Source organism: Pongo abelii, chromosome 6 (assembly GCF_028885655.2).
Source record: "Pongo abelii isolate AG06213 chromosome 6, NHGRI_mPonAbe1-v2.0_pri, whole genome shotgun sequence".
NCBI classification, from domain to species: Eukaryota; Metazoa; Chordata; class Mammalia; order Primates; family Hominidae; genus Pongo; species Pongo abelii.
The window spans coordinates 66,975,620-66,996,563 of NC_071991.2; the positions used below are offsets into that span (position 1 = coordinate 66,975,620).

General features: G+C 37.4%; 1 protein-coding gene and 1 pseudogene across 17 annotated transcripts in view; one reads left to right on the forward strand and one right to left on the reverse strand.

Annotated features, from left to right (window-relative positions):
* The window catches only part of HDAC9 (histone deacetylase 9), a 917,296-nt gene that overhangs the window by 806,719 nt on the left and 89,633 nt on the right, over positions 1–20,944 (reverse strand). The window lies entirely within an intron of this gene.
* Positions 3,874–3,966, forward strand: LOC112134503 (U6atac minor spliceosomal RNA; annotated as a pseudogene).

The window sequence follows — 20,944 nt, forward strand, 5'->3', positions numbered from 1 at the left end:
GAATGAAGTATGGTAAACACATGACCATTTGAGCCACTGATTCTTCCCTTTGTTTTAAATTACATAATCAACTCTACCAGAAGATTTTAGAGTTGGAAGATTTGTAATAGAATAAAACCTCCATAAGAACCAAAATTTCTTTGTGGTGTTGATATTAAAAGAAAAATGCTGCTTATTTTTTTTCTTTTTTACAGTTATATTAATTTAATGCTATATAAAGTGGGGTTAGGTCCTGTATTAAGAGATTTTCTTTAAAAATCACACCTTTAATATTTTGCAAAGAAAATTTTTAGCCCAAAGCTGCTTCTAGACAAGATTATATGTGTTTTGATTTATTTAATCTATTACAATATTTTGATTGGCATTAAATAAATAAAACATCCAAAAAAGGGGTATAAAAGATGATTTGCTGTAATGTTTATTTTCTGAAGTTACTCAAGGCCATTTTTGCAGCTTAGAACAATTTTCAGCCTATAGATATTTTTCTCCATAACTTTTGAGTTGTAAGTAATCCTAGAAATTCTTAAGCCAATCTCCTCATTTTTTGAAAAAGGAGTCAAAATCCTAGGAATTAAAAAGTCAAACCTCAGTCCCTATATCTAAGTGCAAAGTCAAGATTACAGCAAATAAATCCTAATTCCTGGTTCAGTTTTCCTTTAAAAGGCTTTGTCTCAAGTGGAAAATGAAGAATAAACAATGTCTAGACATCTCAAATATCTGAAGTACAACACTTAAAGCTAGGGAAAAAAGGACTGAGTAAATTGCTGGCCTCTTGGAGCTTACATTCTGGTGCAAGAGGCTGACAAACCATGTCAAGAGAGCTCTGCCACCAATATTTTTATACACCAGCTCATCTTTCTCCTCTAGCCCCATAATTCCCACCTGAAGAACCCCAGTCAAATCCTTGCCTATGCTTGTCTCTCTCATTCCCCTGTGAACTCTGTTCTGTCATGTAATTTCTTTTGCCCTACTTGTAGATGATTCCAAGATGCAACATCCAGCCTCACTCACACAAGCTACCTACCTCACTACAGCTGCCTACAGTAATTTAACTTGAATCTCCAAAATCACTTCAGAGTCAACAAAATCAAAACCAAATATATTTTCCATCAAAACTGACTGCCGTTTGCAATTTCTCCATTCCTATTCCTAAGTAATTGTTAATTCCTTTATCACCTCCTGTGGCTCCCATATCTAGTGAGTCTCCACATACTACACGTATTAGTCAGGGTTCTCCAGAGAGACAGAGAAAGAAAGGGAGACTGATTATAAGGAATTGGCTCACATGATTATGGGGTCTGGCAAGTCCAAAAGCTGCAGAACTGATTTCCCAGTTTTGAGTCAGAAGCCAGAAGGCTACTGCAGAACCAGTAAGGGTCAATGTCCCAGTTTAAAGACTGTCAGGCAAGAGAATTCTCTCTTACATAAGGGAGGTCAGTCTTTTGCTCTATTCAGGCCTTCAACCAATTGCATGAGGCCCATCCCCATCACAGGGGGCAATCTGCTCTACTCAGTCTACTGATTTAAATGTTAATCTCATCTAAAATCACTCTCACAGGATCACCCTAAGTAGTGCTTGGCCAAGTATCTGGGCAACCTGTAGCCCAGTTCAGTTGACGCAAGAAATTAACTATCACACTACGGTTTTACTTTTCAAAAGTCTCACACCCTTTTCTCCAGTCTCATTACTGTCTTCTCGGTTCAGGTCCTTATGATGTAAAACAACCCAGCCCCACACCCCTACACCCTTTAGTTCAGGCATCACTGGGTACGCCGTGGACACATTTATTTTCAGAAATGTTTTTTATCTTACCATCCCTGTTCTACTCTTTAACTTATAATGACACCTTACTCTGAATAGATCCAATTCTTTTTCTTATTATATATTGCTTTATATAATCCAGCACCATTTGGCCTACTGACCTTTTTCTTCCATCATCTCATAATTCAGAACTTCCATTATAATTTGCCAATAGCTTAAATATCTTGTTCAGCCACCAATGCCAATTCGCTCCTCAACATACTCCCTTCTCTGAAAGCACTGTACATTCTTCTTTGCCATTCCATCCCAATCTCATCCATTTGCCCAGGTTTGTCTGAAGCTTTACCTCCTTTTTGAAATTTCTCCATTCTCCAAACGATATATATCATTTAATTTCCTAATCCTCATATGCACATAAACTAAACAAAACCACTGTTCCTCTACACTATTCTGTCTTGCACTCTAATTTATTAAGATTGTACATCCCTCTTTCTCGTGTCTCCAATCTTACCCCACTGCCTCCAAATGTACACCTTCTATTTATCTTGGGCTGAAAAGCTTTGAATCTGTATGTGCCAGGCACTGTGCAAGACAATGGATATATAAAGAGGTATTACTCTCAAGAAATGTGCAGTCTTATGTAAGAGATGGATAAATATTCAAATAATTATGGAGGAATGTAATGCATGCTAAAACAGTGGTAGACACAAAGCTTTAAAAGAATATAGAGAATATAATAGAAGGAGAAAATAGGTTATCCTGGTACAATGATGTGGTAGAGGATAAATTAACAGGAGGAAGAGAGAAAAAGGCATTTCAAGTACTGAGAACAACCAATGCAAAGGAACAGGGATGATGATGAACATAATATATGTGTTCACGTTATGATGAAACATTTACACATAATGGCAAACATATTGAGTATAAAGAATGAGAGCCCATACACAATATGGCTGCAAAAAAGAGGATTAAATTCATCAAAAAAGTGACAGGCGCAGAACCCCAGAAGCAAAAATGTCTGTAACAGTGAAAATGCTAAGTCCATGACTTGAGTAGGGCTGAGGAGAAGCAGGCCCGGCTGGAGCATGGAGCCAAACCACTCCTGACCAAGGACAGTGGAACCCCCTAGAGTACAGGTGAAATTGTGTTTGTCCCTTATCACTGATCCTAAAGAACAAAAGATTTTTCAGAAATTGTTTGGCAACAAACCTCAACTTATCTGGCAGCAAAAACCGACCTACACAGCTGTGAGGCTATTTCATGTTTTTATTTATCTCATTTAAGATTAAGATCTATGAATTTAACTGCAGAAATATTATTTTTTGATTATAGGGAACCATCCTAGACCCCATTAAAGGTGATAGGTAATATGCGGGTATATGGTACTTTTGAAAACCTAATACATTTTTTAAATCATACTACCTTTTTAAAATCTGATAAATTCTTAATTCCAAAATGCACCTCAACTAGGGTTTTAGATAAAAATATGGGAACCTTAGGTTTTGAGGTTCCACAGAATCTGTCAGATACAATAGAGGTCTATTGTCCAAAAAAGGTTTCAGAGTCCATGAGCGATCCATTTAGAATTTTTGTTTCAGATAGAGAATAAGTTTTCAGTGCCCCATACTTCCTATTATTGACAGCGTTTGTGACCAGTGGCAGAGTTTATTTTATTTAAATAATATTATTTAAAAACAAAAACTGGCAATCATGAACTCTTAAATCAACCTTTCCTCCTTATAATGCTAAGAACACCACACACACACACACACACAAAAACTATAAAGCAACATTCTCTTTGCCTCCTATAACCTTAATAGATAATTTCCTGGAATTGTCTATTCAAATAGAAAATTAATTTCCATGCACAGCTGGAAATACCACATTGGCAAGCAAGGAAAACATCAAACACCAGTAGATTAAATAACAAGTGGAAGAACTGTAAAGACTAAACAAAACAGAATTTGCTCAATAAGATGGTCATATGAGAACAGCTGTTTGCCTGTTTATTTAATGTACGAATACACCTTTAAAATGAAGTTGCAATCATCATGGCAGCACTGGATCCAGAGAAATAATTAGGGGATTAGATGATTCAAGAAGTGTTACTAGTGTTGTGGGAAAAAAGAGAAGGTTAGCATCTCTCTTGTTAAGAATGGAAGAGGCCCACGGGCCTATTTTCATAGCACCTACCATGGTTTTTTTCAGTTTGGGATAATGGGAAATTTCTGGAGATGGGACAGTGGTGAGGGTGGCAAATGGTGTGAATGTACTTAATGCCACTAAAGTGCACACTCAAAATATGTTAAAATGGTAAAATTTAACCACAATGAAAATGATTAATTTCAATAGGATAGAAAAAAGGTCTTATAAATCAATAACAAAACAGAACAGTCTAAAAGAAAAATAACCAAAGGACACAAACAGAAATTCCAAACATGGGAAGAAAATCCTACAGAGATATGTAAAAAAGCTCAAAACTACTAATAATCAAGAATGCAAGTAGAAATGACTACAAAATATCATGTTTAATCGTTATAATTAGCAAAGATTTAAAAGATTGACAGTTAATAAAGAAGCAGTTTTTCTAGACCCACTAATAAGATCAGGCTGTACTTATACATCTCCTTTCTTTGGCTTGGACCTACCTCATGGGTGTCCCTTTCCACAGTGACAGCCATCAAGAAAAATCAGGCTCATGGTGCCATTTGGGACTATTCCCTGATACTGTAACTGCTTCAAGCAATAAGTTACATGGCCGATACTCAATTAAGAAGCAAAGTAAAAACAGAATAATACGCTTTGCACAAACACTCTAAAAACAAAAAAGAGATAAAACAGAACACCACCTTCAGGAATTGCCAGGCAGAAAGGCAAACAAGAAGCATAACAAGGTGGGAAAGACAAAACCTCACGTGGCAAGTCGGCCCCCTTGGCCCTGCTGCCTCGATTCTCAGGTAGTCAGAGGAAAAAAAAAAATCAGCTCATAGAGCAGAACTGACACTGTATAAATAGCAACAAGGAGAAAGTTCAATATAAATCAATGTGTTATGAAAGCAAATATAGAGAAAAATATTATAGGTGAGCTTTATATTGCAGGACTTTCTAATGAGTGAAAGGTGGAGTTCAAGATATTAGGAACATTTCTAGATAAGGCATAACAGATTTCCAAGTAGCATATTGTGTTATAAAGCATGGCGCTACATCTCTTTCATCTTTGACAAACAAAACTCCCTTTTACTTCAGTAAATCTCCCTGTACACCACAAGGAAAGGGAGAGAATAATTTAATTGTATGACTAATTAATTTATCATAAAGAAGGAAGTAAGTGGCTAGCTTTTAAAATACCTGATACTAAGTAGGAGCTCAATAAATATTTGTTGAACTGAACTGAAACAAATGGTAGAAGCTAATGATGATTGGTTGTATCTATTGATGTGTATTAGATTATTGTTCCACCTTTTCATCTGACTTTACCTAAGATAACGGATCTTATCTCTACAGAGAGCTATAAATATTCTGTTGTTTTCCCCTTGGTATTACAAGCACCAACTACCCATCCAACATGGTGCTCAGAGACTCAGCAAAGATTGTCTCCCCAGAATCAGCATCTTTGATCCAATTTCTGGTCACAAAAATATAGCAATTTTTGAGCGAGGGTGAAAAATGGTAAAAGATGCATAGATGATTAAACAGATTCTAACAAGAGACCCCTGAAGATAGATAAACTGCCTCAAGGAGACCCACTCAAATAAAATGAGAATCAGCCTCTTTCAGTTTCCTCATCTGTAAAATGGGAGAAAAAGTCAATCAGTGGCTTTTAAGCTTTTTCAACAGCTACTCACACTGAGAAATACATTTCATATTAAACACAATGCACATATATAGAGAAACATGCTTATCTATATAAAACTCATGCAGTCTCATAAATTAATACTAAATCTTACAATGTGTGTGCACTCTGGCATGTTGTATTTTAGTCTATTCTATTCCATTGTTGAATTGAACCTACTAAATTGATTTCATGAGTACTGGACTAGATGATTTCTTCGCAGTTCATTAAAAGAAAAATCGTGATTTTACTTAGAAACATTCTAAAAATACCTACCATCCCCAAATACTTTTTCCTTAATGACATTTCCAAAAGCAAATTCCTGAGTGAAATGATATAACCCCTAAAACATCTTTACCTTCCCTTCTCCTCACAGTAAATACCCATGATCCTTTCCATTCCACTGCTTTGCCAGTGATTTTCCCAGGGTGCATGACTACTACCAAATCTGGCAACATAAGTGAGCACAAGAGGTTTTGCAATAAAAGTTAAACATCTACCCAAGGAACTCCCTTTTATCCATAACAAAGTGCATTTGAATATTTACAAATGCAATAGCTATGCAAAAGTCAGAATGATACTATGCAGCAGCAGCAAGCCACATCAATCTTAATTTTAATTAAATGAAAGACACTTCTAAGAAGCTGCATTCTCCCTGCCAAATATAAAGGATTTGCTCCCTGAAATTAAAAAAAAAAAAATTAACTTCTAGAATAGCATTTACTGTCACTTGTAGATTTTCCTAAAACACCACCTTCTACTGTGACGCCCCCTGGGTTCATCCTATCTCATTTCCAGGAATGGACAGGAATCCCTGGTGAAAAATGAGTTGACTTTTGCATCAAGCAATACTGTACAATCACAATTAAGGGTTTTCTTCTAGCACATAGCTGGGGAAAGACTTTGTTTATGTCTTCTCATCTTCTCATCATAGCTTAAAAAGCACCTATAATGTCTCCTCAAGGGCAGCAATACAATCTTGACATAGAATCTAACAGTATCTGTGCTTGTCAATGATTTCGAAATGCTTTACTCTAAATCTTTTCTCAGTTTTCAAGTTTACAGGGCAAGGAAGAAATTAATGGATTTGGATATTTTAATCACTATAGTTTATAAAATGTAAAGCTGCAAATTTATAAGTTTTTAAAACATTTCAATTCATAAGTATCAAAGAAATACAAATGTCAAAAAAATTAAATTCATTGTCATCTTGTAATCAAAGAATTATGTGTAGTTTACAAACTTGGCAAGCCACATTTTTATTTTTAATTTCTGAACTACTAATTCTGGAGGAAAAACAAACACCATTAACTTCCCCTTCAGTCACTAGCTGTCTGTGCCATGTGTGTTTATCATTTCCTGCCACAAGGAAATACATTTGAAACAAAGAATGATATTCAAAGAGAGTTCTGTGGGTTTGTCTAAAATCATTCTCTCAGGAATTGAGAAACAGTGTAAAGAAACATGATTAAATTATGATATAGAGTGATAAGACTATGGAGAAAACCTTCACGTTTTTGTCTCATTACATTATTTCATCCAGTGCTTACCAGGCCTGCAAAGATTATTGAATGAATAAACTGAGTGTAGTCAAGTTAAGTAACTTTTCTTCACCCACACAGCTAACAAATGGCAATAAATCTTCCCTTCCTTATGATTTTCTTAATTTTTTTTGTATAGCTTTCTTTATTGTAAGAATACAGTATATAATAAATATAACATAGAATAATGTGTTAATCAATGGTTTATGTTATCAGTAAGGCTTCCAGTCAACAGTGGGGTATTAATGGTTAAGTTCTCAGGGAGTCAAAAAGTTATACATGAATTTTCCACTGGGGGTGGTGATGGCACCCTTAACCCCTGTGTTGTTCAAAAGTCAACTATAGTTTGATGCCTGTGATTCTAAAAAATTATCACTTAATAGTATTCAAGTATTTATTGGTGATAGGGAAGTAGACTTTTGACAGTGGGTGAAATCCATGAGATAAATAATACTCTGCATGTTTTACAAAGGTAGGAGTTTACAAAGGTAAAACATGCATAATATTTAAATATTTAAAAGGAATTTGGGACAAACAGAAATTTCTGAGAAGAAAAAAATCTGTAAATACACAGTGAGATGATACAAGTGATTTTAAAAGCTGAGTAATTTTACTTAATAAGAGTGAAAACTGGGAAAATAAAAAGAGAAAAGCAACAATCTTTATTTCAATATACTATTTAATAGCTATTTCAATGATAGTGTAGAAAGTTTTAGAGAAACTTTTTTCACTGCAACTTATTTTCTGGTCATTATTTTCCTCTTGCATCATAATCTTACAGTTAATACCTTTTATCTTGCAATATTGGGGGGTCTTTTTATAAGCCAGTTTATAATTACAATTTTTTGACTTATAATGGGTTTATCAGGATATAGCCCCATTGTAAGTTGAGAAACATCTGTATAATTTTTGGCGAAGGCAAGTCATCTATGCATGTACATGTGTGTCTCTATCCCTACGCACATATATTCAAACACACACACACATGCCCATAATGATTTATGGACACATATACACATATTTATTTATATACAATTATATATGTATATCTATCTATGTATACATGCCCAAAATTGGACAATCATGTATGAGCTAAACAAGTTATTTATGGCCGGGCATGGTGGCTCACGCCTGTAATCCCAGCACTTTGCGAGGGTAAGATTGGTGGATCACCTGAGGTCAGGAGTTTGAGACCAGCCTGGCCAACATGGTGAAACCCCATCTCTACTAAAAATACAAAAAATAATTCACCAGGCATGGTGGCAGGCGCCTGTAATCCCAGCTAGTCGGGAGGCTGAGGCAGAAGAATCACTTGAACCCAGGAGGCAGAGGTTACAGTGAGGTGAGATCGTGCCACTGTACTCCAGCCTGGGCAACAAGAGCAAAACTCTGTCTCAAACACACACACACACACACACACACACACACACACACACACACACACACACCACACACAAGTTGTTTACAAGTTAAATCTTTTTATGTGTTTTACATTGTGCTCACATAAAAATATCTCATGCTCTTAAAAATGTGAGAAAACCACTTCTTTGGAGGATTCAATTTAATTAATGTGTCTTTGGTTTTTTTGGCACTTGGTTCGCACCTCAGTAATGCATGAGAAAGGGTGACTGGGAGGTCTCAGATATGACGAAGTGTCATCACATCAGATGACACTGGCTGACTTCCTCAACACACAGTGCTAGCAAGAGACCTAGGATGGTCACAGGCATGCACCTGTGTTCTGGGTCTTTGGGAGGAACACCAGTCTTACCATGCCCCACAAGGCTCTGTAAATCCTTGCAGATTCTGGCTCAGTATGGTCAAGTGGGGCCTGGGAACTCGCATACTAATAAGCCCCAGGTGATTTTTTTTTTCTTTATTTCTTCTAAAACAAACAAACAAACAAACAAAAACAGGATACATGTACAGAACGTACAGGTTTGTTACATAGGTATACATGTGCCATGGTGGTTTGCTGCACCTATTGACCTGTCCTCTAAATTCCCTCCCCTCACCCCCCACCCCTCAACAGGCCCTGGAGTGTGTTGTTCCCCTCTCTGTGTGATGTGTTCTCAATGTTCAACTCCTGCTTACGAGTGAGAACATGCGGTGTTTGGTTTTCTGTTCCTGTGTTAGTTTGCTGAGGATGATGGCTTCCAGCTTCATCCGTGTCCCTGCCACATGATCTCATTCCTTTTTACGGATGCACAGTATTCCATTGTGTATATGTACCACATTTTCTTTAGCCAGTCTATCATTGATAGGCATTTGGGTTGGTTCCATGTCTTTGCTATTGTAAATAGTGCTGCAATAAACATACATGTACATTTGTCTTTATAGCAGAATGATTTCTATTCCTTTGGGCATATACCCAGTAATGGGATTGCTGGGTCAAATGGTATTTCTGATTCTAGATCCTTGAGGAATCGCCATACTGTCTTCCACAATGGTTGAACTAATTTTCATCCCCACCAACAGTGTAAAAGCATTCCTATTTCTCCAAAGCCTCGCCAGCATCTATTGTTTCCTGACTTTTTAATAATCGCCATTCTGACTGGCATGAGATAGTATCTCATTGTGGTTTTGATTTGCATTTCTCTGATGATCAGTGATGTTGAGATTTTTTCACATGTTCACTGGCCACGTAAATGTCTTCTTTTGAGAAGTGTCTGTTCATATCCTTTGCCCACTTTTTGATAGGGCTGTCTTTTTCTTGTAAATATGTTTAAGTTCCCTGTAAATTCTGGATATTAGACCTTTGTCAGATGGGTAGATTGCAAAAATTTTCTCCCATTCTGTAAGTTGCCTGTTCACTCTGATGATAGTTTCTTTTGCTGTGCAGAAGCTCTTTAGTTTAATTAGATCCCATTTGTCAATTTTGGCTTTTGTTGCAATTGCTTTTGATGTTTTTGTCATGAAGTCTTTGCTCAAGCCTATGTCCTGAATGAAACTGCCTAGGTTTTCTTCTAGGGTTTTTATGGTTTGGGGTTTTACATTTAAGTCTTTAGTCCATCTTGAGTTAATTTTTGTATAAGGTGTAAGTAAGGGGTCCAGTTTCAATTTTCTGCATATGGCTAGCCAGTTTTCCCAACACCATTTATTAAACAGGAAATCCTTTCCCCATTGCTTGTTTTTGTCAGGTTTGTCAAAGATCAGATGGTTGTAGATGTGTGGTGCTATTTCTGAGGCCTCTGTTCTGCTCCATTGGTCTATATGTCTGTTTTGGTACCAGTACCATGCTGTTTTGGTTACTGTAGATTTGTAGTATAGTTTGAAGTCAGGTAGCATGATGCCTCCAGCTTTGTTCTTTTTGCTTAGGATTGTCTTGGCTACACAGGGTCTTCTTTGATTCCATATGAAATTTAAAATAGCTTTTTCTAATTCTGTGAAGAATGTCAATGGTATTTTGATGGGAATACCACTGAATCTACAAATTATTTTAGCCCCAGGTGATTCTTATCAGACAAGCCTGGGAAACACGAATTTTGTGCACAGGAAGAAGCACACTGAAGAAGGCTGAAAATATGGTTTGCCCTATACCCTTGACAGTAGGAATGCCTTGTGATTACTGACAATTTCTGTAGGCCATGGCAAGCCATGGAAGATTTTCGAGAAATTACATAATTAGATTTGTGCTTTAGTAAGATTCACTAGGCAACACTGTATGGATTAGGCTGAATGGAGGGGAGAGGGAAAGTAGACTAGTTGTAAGTCTAGTACAATAGTAGCAGCAAGGAGTAATAAGTGCAAAAGGTTGGCAACAAAAATGGAAGACAAGGTTTGTCAAGACTGGAACAGATTTGATGTGGAGGGGAATAGAGTAAGAGTTTTAAAGATGGTGCCACGGTTTTAACCATAGGTGGCTAAGAAAATATCTGTCATGTTCATAGAAAGAAGAAAGTCAAAAGACTAGACTGAGTGAAGTATGAATAAATGAATTAACAAATAAATGGTCACAAGAAAAGCCACTTGCTAGAAAAGAAGATAGAATAGGGTTTTAATCCCAGTTCTACTTTTCTCCTTGCTAGGATGTGCCAGACATGCCTCTTAAACTCTCTGACCCTCAGTATCCTCATTTATAAGTAATGCCAGTAAAACCTATGTCACAGGATTGCTGTGAAGATTCAATGAGATTATATGTAACACTTTGTCCACATTAGGTGCTTAATAGGCAATTTCATTTTTGCCCACCTTTATTTTCACTGACTGTTATTTCCAATGACTTAAGCCCATTCCAGGGACATAGTAGGTACTCAATGTACACTTATTGAATAATAAATTATTACTGCTATAATTCTATGAAGACTGAGAAAAGATCATGGGGTTTGCCCATTAGGCAGTAACTAGTACACTGAAAGTTGCTTAAATGCCTAGGGGTTTTGAACACTTTGGGGAAGTAAAAGTCAGTCCAAGTATACCACACAGGCATTCTAATTTAAGTAGTTTTGTAGAGTAAATATTGTTTTACTTTTATTCTGCATGTTAAAGAGATAAAGTCTTCCAATTAGATAATAAAAATCTGCTTTTATTAACATTAACAGTTTTCAAAACCACCTATGCTTTATTTAGAGTTTTTACAGTACATTATCTTATTTGATCATCTGTCCTTTGAAGTATGGAATGCAATTACCACATCATCATTTCTATTTTAAAGATGAGAAAACTGAGATTCAGAAAATTTGAGTGACTTTCAGGGCATGAAGAGCAGAGCCAGGAATTTAATTAAGGTCTTCTGACCACAAATTTTCCTGGCTTCCCACTCCTGACATTCCTCAAGCCAATTCATGTTAATCCAGATGAGCTCTCTTCTATTTTCTCCCCACCCGAAGTTTTCCCTAAGATTTGGTAGTGAAGAGTGGGGCAGAGTCTTATGGGCTTTGGGAATTTTTGAGTGTCATGCTCCTTCCTTAAAACCCATCCAGCACCAGAAAGCACCATCCTACCACAAGTCCGGTGCCAGCGGCAGATGCCAACACCAGCAGTGCACCTGTTCCTTGTTAGCTTCAACAGAAAAATCTGTTGTTCAGTTGGGAAATATCAAGACTGTCTTTTTGGAAAACATCCCTGTAAAGAAGGTACAAGCTTTAATTTTAGTCTTAACCAGTCAGCTAAACAGAAAAATTTGTCTTCACAGAGGGTTAGCGCTACCTTGTTACCACTAGCTATGGTGTCGGATGGCCTAAATTCAGATCCTGGCCCAGTCGATAACAAGAAACATAACTTTAGACATGTTAATCTAGCTAGGCAAGTCTCTAAGTCTTGGTTTTCCATCTTCAAAATAGGATTTTAGAAAATAGTCCTTACTCCATAGTGTTTTCAATCTGATAAAATGAGATATCACATATAAAGCACTTAATACACTTAGAACCTGAAATACAATGAACACTCAATAAATGGTCACTGCAATTCAGCAATATGTGATATCCCAGTTTTACAGAAAAAGCAACATAGGCCCAGAATGATCAAGATACTTTGCACAAAGTGACAAAATACCATTTTGTAAGAGTAATCATGCTTTCCTTATGGAGAAAAAAACGCCCGAGAAAATCGCTGGATTTTTTCATTGATTGCAAGTATCCCATTTACTCCATTGATTTTAAATTATTCATTTGGAAATTAACGTACAGTTTCAATTCATAAGTTGGAACAATGTGGAGGTAGGGGAAAACGAGGCCCATAACTGAGATTTAATAATCTTTAATATAAGAAGATAAGTGAGTTTAAATACAAAGAGAAAAAAAGGGGCTTTTTAAAAAGTATAGATATGTACTCCTACCTATGCTTGTAACAATATTTAAATGAGATTAATTTGTCTCTTTTCAAAATAGAACTAAAAGTTTAGTTTTCATAACTAATTAGACAATATTTCCTCTTTTAGAAAGGATATGTCATCTCCTAAATGGTAAGGATTTTATATTTATTTACTTTATCCTGTTCTTTGTGCTTTCCTGATGCTTGCTTTAACAGCAGTCCTCAACATTAGTTGCACATTATAATTACCTTGGAGGTTTAACGAATACTCACACCTAAGCCTCATAAAAGTCAAATTAAGTCAGTATCATTGAGGTGGTGGTCCTGGTTCAGACTTTTTGTCTTCATTTTTAGTTCTCCAGGTTATTGTAATGTATAGTCCAAACTGAGAATCAATGGCTTTCCTGATGCCTTTCAAATAACTAATGGACTTTTTTTGCCTCCATCACTGTCTGTAAATAAAGTTGTTTTACTTCTAACCATAAAAATCACTTGCTTTGAAAGCCAGTCTTGAGCTTTATTGCAAATTAGTTTGATTTCCCATGATTCTAAGCAAACACTTTGGTGATATTGCTATTCTATTAATTTTCCTAATAAAGTTAGGTGGGAAGAATTACATAGGCAGACCACATCTTACATAGCAACTCAATTACAGTACTAGAAAAAAAAAATAGGACATGCAGGATACAGACTAAGGCAAGCTCTGCAGTATTTTTTAAGAGATTAGGTATAAATTATAAATCTTAATAAAAATGTGACTCTGATACAATAGCACAAAAATACAGTACTATAGTATTAAAATATCTGACACAACTATATAGCTGTTCTGAAATCCTTTTTATTCAATACCCTACACCTTTCAAACGAATATGCTGGATTCTGATTGTGAAATAATGAGGGTCAAGAGAACAAGACAAGCATAGAAAATTTGATCTGGTTAATATAAGTTGAATATACCTATTTTGAAAATCTGAAATCCAAAATATTCCAAAATCTGAAACTTTTTGAACACCAACATGATGCCATACGTGGAAATTCCTCACCTGACCTCAGGTATACAAATGTTTCTTGCACAAAATTATTTAAAATATTGTATAAAATTACCTTCAGGCTATTTGCATATGGTATGTATGAAACATAAATTAATTTCATGTTTAGACTTGGGTCTCATCCCCAAGATAGCTCATTATTTTTTTTTTTATTTACTTGAGACGGAGTTTCACTCTTGTTGCCCATGCTGGAGTACAATAGAGCGATCTTGGCTCACCGCAACCTCAGCCTCCCGGGTTCAAGCAATTCTCCTGCCTCAGCCTCCCAAGTAGCTGGGATTACAGGCATGTGCTGCCACATCCAGCTAACTTCGTATATTTAGTAGAGACGGGGTTTCTCCATGTTGGTCAGGCAGGTCCCGAACACCCAACCTCAGGTGATCTGCCTGCCTCGGCCTCCCAAAGTGCTAGGATTACAGGCGTGAGCCGCTGCGCCCGGCCAATAGCTCATTATTTATATGCAAATATTCCAAAATCCAAACAAATACAAAATCTAAAAACTTCTGGTCCCAAGCATATCATATAAGGAATACTCAACCTGCAATGACAGGTAACAAAAAAATTTATAATTTATATATTTGGAAGGCAATAGTTTTTATTTTCCTGGATTATTTAATAGTGACTTTTTATGCACACTTATTGTGAAAATGGTAGAATGAAAAAAGTTTCAGGGCACTCAAAGAAGAGGGGAGGAGAAAGACACTCAACAGCCCAGGATACTTTACCATTTATGTATTGTCACTTTAATATCTTAGTTTACAAACTGTTTAAAATGGGCAGGTATGATGGCCCATGTCTGTAATCATAACACTTTGGGAGGCCAAAGCAGGAGAGTCTCTTGAGGCCAAGATTTTGAGATCAGCCTAGGCAACATAGCGAAACCCCCATCTCTACAGAAAAATGAAAAATTTAAATTAAAGAAACTGTTTAAAATGACAAAAATAGTGAACTGTTCTGCCAATCTTCTTATGCTAGGATAACCTTCCAAAAGCTGCTATTTTCTGTGGGGGAAAAGATGGAGTAAGGTGAAAAAATGGAATCCAAGGAAGATCCCCAAGGATTTGAAACTGAATCAGGGTCACAAAAACAGGCAGCAAAAGTTGAGGAAATTCATTAGATTTGTCTCCTTCTAGCCATCATAATTATTATGTATGCAGAATCTGAAGCACAGGTAGAAAAATTCACGATTGAGGGATTGGTTCATTTGCTTACTTAAATATTCAAGGACTTTTTTTAAAAAAACAAATCACGGCCGGGCACGGTGGCTCACGCCTGTAATCCCAGCACTTTGGGAGGCTGAGGCGGGTGGATCACGAGTTCAGGAGATCAAGACCATCCTGGCTAATACAGTGAAACCCTGTCTCTACTAAAAATACAAAAAAATTAGCCAGACGTGGTGGTGGACGCCTGTAGTCCCAGCTACTCGGGAGGCTGAGGCAGGAGAATGGTGTGAACCTGGGAGGCAGAGCTTGCAGTGAGCCGCAATTGCACCACTGCACTTCAGCCTGGGCAACAGAGTGAGACTCCGTCTCAAAAAAAAAAAAAAAAACCATATGTTAAGTGACTGGCAGCCATAAACAGGTATAAGATACTGCCCTGAAAGCTTCAGTGACGTTTAGTCTTGTCCCTCTACTCTTCTCTCTTTCTTCCATCTTTTAATTGATAAGGTGATGCTTGCTGATTTGATACTATCCAAGTTTTTGACTGTGATCTCCCTCCTGATGATTCTTAAATTCCTGTCTTTGAATTCGACTACTCTTCATCAGCCTTACTCTCAAGCCAGTCTCCTGACAACTAGCAGAACTGTGGTTAACAATACAAACTCTAGAATTAAGGTACCTGGATCCAAGTGCTAGATTTACTGTAAGACCTTGATAGAGCAAGATAACTAACCTCTCAAAGTCTCAATTTCCCTGTCTGTAAAATGGGATAAGAATAGTACCTACCTCAAGGCTTATGAAAATAATTCATTGACATACAGAAAATGCAGTGAAAGCCCCTGGCTTGTGAGAAAAACTCAACAAATGCTAGCTATCTTTTCCATCAATATCTCTCACTCCCACTAATTCTACTGTCATTCTTGAACTTCTAAATTACCTTTGTTACCTCCCACTGTGTTTTTCTGTTTTCCAGTCAGTCATCACATATTGGCTATTTTTCTTTTGAAACACTTTAAAACATTCCTCTCCATTTTTATTTCCCCCACAGGAGCCTGCTCCTAATACTTGTAGGACATAGAGCAAGAGTACAAATGGAAGCCCAGAAATCATGTTTCTAAATTTTTAAAAAGTATAAATCAACCTATCACCTGTCAAATAAAATACATTTTACCCTCCTGCCTTGAAAAAATATACCTTCACAATGACCTAGAAGACCAGATTTAAATTTAGAATTCTCAAGCTCTTCAAGTTTCCAGGCCAGAAAGTCTCAGCAAAAGGAGAGAGAATTGGTGCCTAGATCTTGGCTCCTGGGCCCTGCTGCCGGCCATGACACACACCTTTTCCCCTACTCCAGACCTCTGTGGATTCCCTTTCCTCCACCCTCCCCTAATCAATGCCTGTTGAAATTTTACACATCCATCAAGGACATTTCAAACACTTCCGTCTTCAAATTTCCCTTGAGCCAGATGTGATCTCATTTTCCTCTGAGTATCCAAACTATTTTGTTTATATATATCCTGATAAAACTTACAGCATTTTGACTTGCATCAGTACCCTTGTATTTGGTTTTCCTATTCTTCAGACCACAGGTTCTCTCTGTTCAATGCTCTCAGCATGTAAGAATCTGCTAACAAGATTTTTTTTTTTTAAAGGACCCCTGGGCTCCACCCAGAACCAAGCACAAGGTGGGGTGGGGGGACAGGTATGAGTAGTTTGTAAAGGCCTGCTATTGATGCTGATGTGCAGCCAGGGTTGATAAAAATTGTATAATTGTGGTGGAGGTCTAAACTTTATTTTTGTACTCAATATATTCATCTGAATTGAATTTAAGCTGATGCGTGCTTTGACCTCTGTAAAATACTTTCTGGTCCACAGGCTACACATAATCCTTATAGTTACTGAAATGATTTACAAGTACTAAGGCATGCTGGTGGCTTGTGCTCTAGAATTGTGCAAAAGGAGACATACAAAGAATTAATCCAATAGTCTAAATTGTCTCTTTTACCTTTATTTTAGCATTTATTCTGTATGGTAATCTCATCAACAATATAATGAATTTACTAAAGGCATGATCAGTGGGTTATTCCTAATGCCTAGAACAGTGTCTGGCACATACTAGGCATGAAATAAAAGTCTGGTGAATGAAATGAATAGCAATTACAAGCGAAGCCAGCATGACTTCAGAAATTATTTCAGGTGTTTAGTAGCTGAATAACGACCTCCCAAAAGATACCCACATCCTTATCCCTAGAACTTGTGAATGTTACCTCTTAGGGAAAAAAAGGACTTCCCAGACGTGCTTAAAGGTTCTGAGATGGGGAGATTATCTCAGATTATCCAGGTGGTCCCAAAATACAATCACATATATGCATATAAGAGTGAAGGAGGAGGAGATTTGACACACACGCAAAAGAAGGCAATGTGACCCTAAAGGCAAAGACTGGAGTGATACAGTCACAAACCAAAGAATGCCAGCAGCCTCCAGATGCTAGAAGAGATAAGAAGCAGATTGTCCCCTGGAGTCTTTGCAGGGAGCGAGGTCCTACTGACACCTTCATTTCAGCCCAGTGAAACTGATTTTGGACTTCTGGCTTCTGGAACTGTGAGAAAACACATTTCCTTTGTTTTAGGCCACCAAGTTTGTGGTAATTTGTTACAACAGCCACAGGAAACTAATACAAGATAGAAAACTGACATCCAGAGAGACAAAGTAACTTGTTCTCAAAGGCCCAAAGTTAGTTAGGGCAGATCGGGGTTTCTAACAGGTTATTTCTTGGCTCCTTCCGGTATTCTTATTCTTTCCTATTTACTCTGCTACCTGCCACATGTTATACAGCCCATTGAGTTCTGACACTCTTTGATTTAATCTAGGTACCAAATACAACCTCTCGTATGGCCGCAGGATGGAAATCGTAAAATGATCAATCTCTCATACTCATCAATCTTATCAGTGACTTAGCTGATTTGGAAAAAAAAAAAAAAGAAAAAGAAAATCACTGGACAAAAATGACAAAACAAAGTTGCTAGTACAAGGTCCAGAAAGATACACAGAGCAAACATTTTCATTGCACCATATGTAATGAATTTACAGCAGTAAATGTCCATAGGTTAAGAGTGTGTGTGTGTGTGTGTGTGTGTGTGTGTGTGTGTGTGTGTGTGTGTTTGGGAGGGTGCTCACAAGAAATGCTGGCATGACAAACAGTGTAAAAACACACCAAAAGATGAAGCAAGGCAACTAAGGCGCTTACTACTGGGGGTAGGATAAAGTAGGGAGCTGATAAGTAATTTGAAAAGGATGGCATAATTCTATGTGCTCCAAAGTGAGCAAACCTAGAGACAGACACAAATCTGGAAATTGTGACAGAGCTGAGAGATGATGGGTTTAGGCCTCAATCTCATCAGTGTGGAAAGGCTTATAGACATGAGATTTTTGTGACATTCAAAAAAGGATAGTTACAGGTCACGGTTGAGATAAAAAAGCACATATTTATGTGTGATCATTCTAAATCAACATGTGATACTTTACTATCTCTTTTACAATTACACCTTTTATGATACCAACATAACAAATTCATGACATATTTTCCAAATGAGGAATCTGGGACAAAGGGAGATTTACTAAATAAAAGATAGATGACAGGTGTTTCCAGAGCTGTGTTTAAGTCCTTGGGCTTTTACTAAGAACTTCAAATATGCATTTGTATAATTTCTCATTAATAGATAAACAGATAAGGTAATAAAATATTCAAAGCAAAGATGTTTGGGTTTATTTAGACCCAATGAGAGTGAACACCATTTTTCCTTAGGAGAGGGAGGGTAGAGAATGGAAAGAAATATAAGAGAGGTAGAAGCAAAAAGACCAAAGCTTCTTCATCCTTATATAGTGGTTAAGAACATAGAAACCCAACAGGATATAAACATTTCTTTAATGATCCTGTAGTAATAACAAGCAAAATAAACAGTCAAACCTTAACATGCCCCTCCTCCCTTAGGACCTCAGCTTCACCTTGTAGCTTAAGAATTAGTCACTCATTTGGACTGGGGTAAGTCCCTATGGATTCAGAGAGTTTGCAATCAACTAATGGGTTATGGCATTATTGTTAGTGGATGATACCCCACAGGAGGCTGGACTATTGCATCATTCAGGGTAAAGACATACTTCTTATGTGTGTGACAAACAAAAGCCTACCCAAGGTGGTTCCTCAGAGAACTCCGAATGAAAGACATGCAGTGCTTGCCTGTTCCACATCTGTTCTTTCCATAATCTTTAGAAAAATGAGCTTCCTGGGCAAACATGAAACGAACTCCATTTGACCAGATATATTGCAAAGTAAGAGATCCTGTTCTCCATCAAATGCCATACCACAACACTGTCAAATAATGAAGCCAAAAACACATCTTTAATGGAGACACACAGAAAGTTTAAGATCCTAATTTAATCTTTATAAAGACTTCAACCATTATATTAAAATATTTATTAGTCCATCACTTTAAATAAGAGGAATTGAAAATGTATACAGATTGAAAAGTCACAAATTTTAAGCCGGATGTTTTCCTTTCTATGTATTTTACTGAAAGTCCTCAGAAACGTAGTATATTTAAAAGTTACTGCTAATTATACAGTATGCAAAACTGTATTACTTTTTAAAAGTATAAAGAATGTTGGATCAATGAATTCTAAACTAACTTAAAACAATTTCCTGCTTAATCACAATTAAAAATCATTTTACTCTTTCCACTATTCTTAACTACAGTACATATTTGTTTTGGGAGAGAGGTGATTTATAAGCATTGAAACACGGAGAAGTTCAAGTTACTAAAAGGAAAAAGGGTGGTAGGTCTGTTTCTACCACTGTGCTAGCTGAAAGAGAGCCAAACTTAGCAACTTCCCCACATTTAGAGAACTCAGTATGAAACCACAAGTCTTGCAAACAATGACTACCCTATTGCAATGTTTGTTGTTCAGTGAATAGACAAGCCACCTTAGAAAGAGGGGGGCTGGGTGCGGTGGCTCACGCCTGTAATCCCAGCACTTTGGGAGCCCAAGGCTGCAGATTGCCTGAGGTCAGAAGTTCGAGACAAGTCTGGCCAACACAGTGAAACCCTGTCTCTACTAAAAATACAAAACAATTAGCCAGCATGGTGGCATGTGCCTGTAATCCCAGCTACTCGGGATGCTGAGGCAAGGGAATTGCTTGAACTAGGGAGGTGGAGGTTCCAGTGAGCCAAGATTGTGCCACTGCACTCCAGCCTGGGTGACAGAGCGAGAGACTGTCAAAGAGGAGAGGGGAGGGGAGGGGAGGGGAGGAGGGGAGGGAATGGGAGGGAAAGGGCGGGGGGAGGAAGTTCAGTGGATAGCACTAGAGGTGAAAAGAACCGAAAGTCAACAAATGAGTAAGCAAAAAGAAAAGGGATATGATTCATGACACATATGAAACAGTTTGGTTTTGCTCAGGTATATTCAACTGCTTCCCTCCTCCCCAATTCCACGCCCCTAGCACCACTATAATCAGCATCCTCACAAAGTGCCCTTTATTCTTCACTTATTTGGCTCCTTTTGTGTGCTGGGCAGTATATTACTTAACTAAGAGAGCAACCATAAATACAGCTGCCAACTGCTTCGCTCTATATAACCCCTGCAAAAGGTATTTAGATGTCCCTTGCCCTCAAAAAGCTAAGCCTATTAGAGAAGACAACCCCAGTACTAAGATAAGTTCCAGAACTGAGAGAGGTAACAAATGTCAGCGTCACCCAGGAAGGCCTCACTGAAGAATGGAGTAGGAGCTGGGTGTTGAAGATAAGTAAACAGGACACTCCCAGTGGTGAGGAAGGGTCATTCAAAGGCCTCC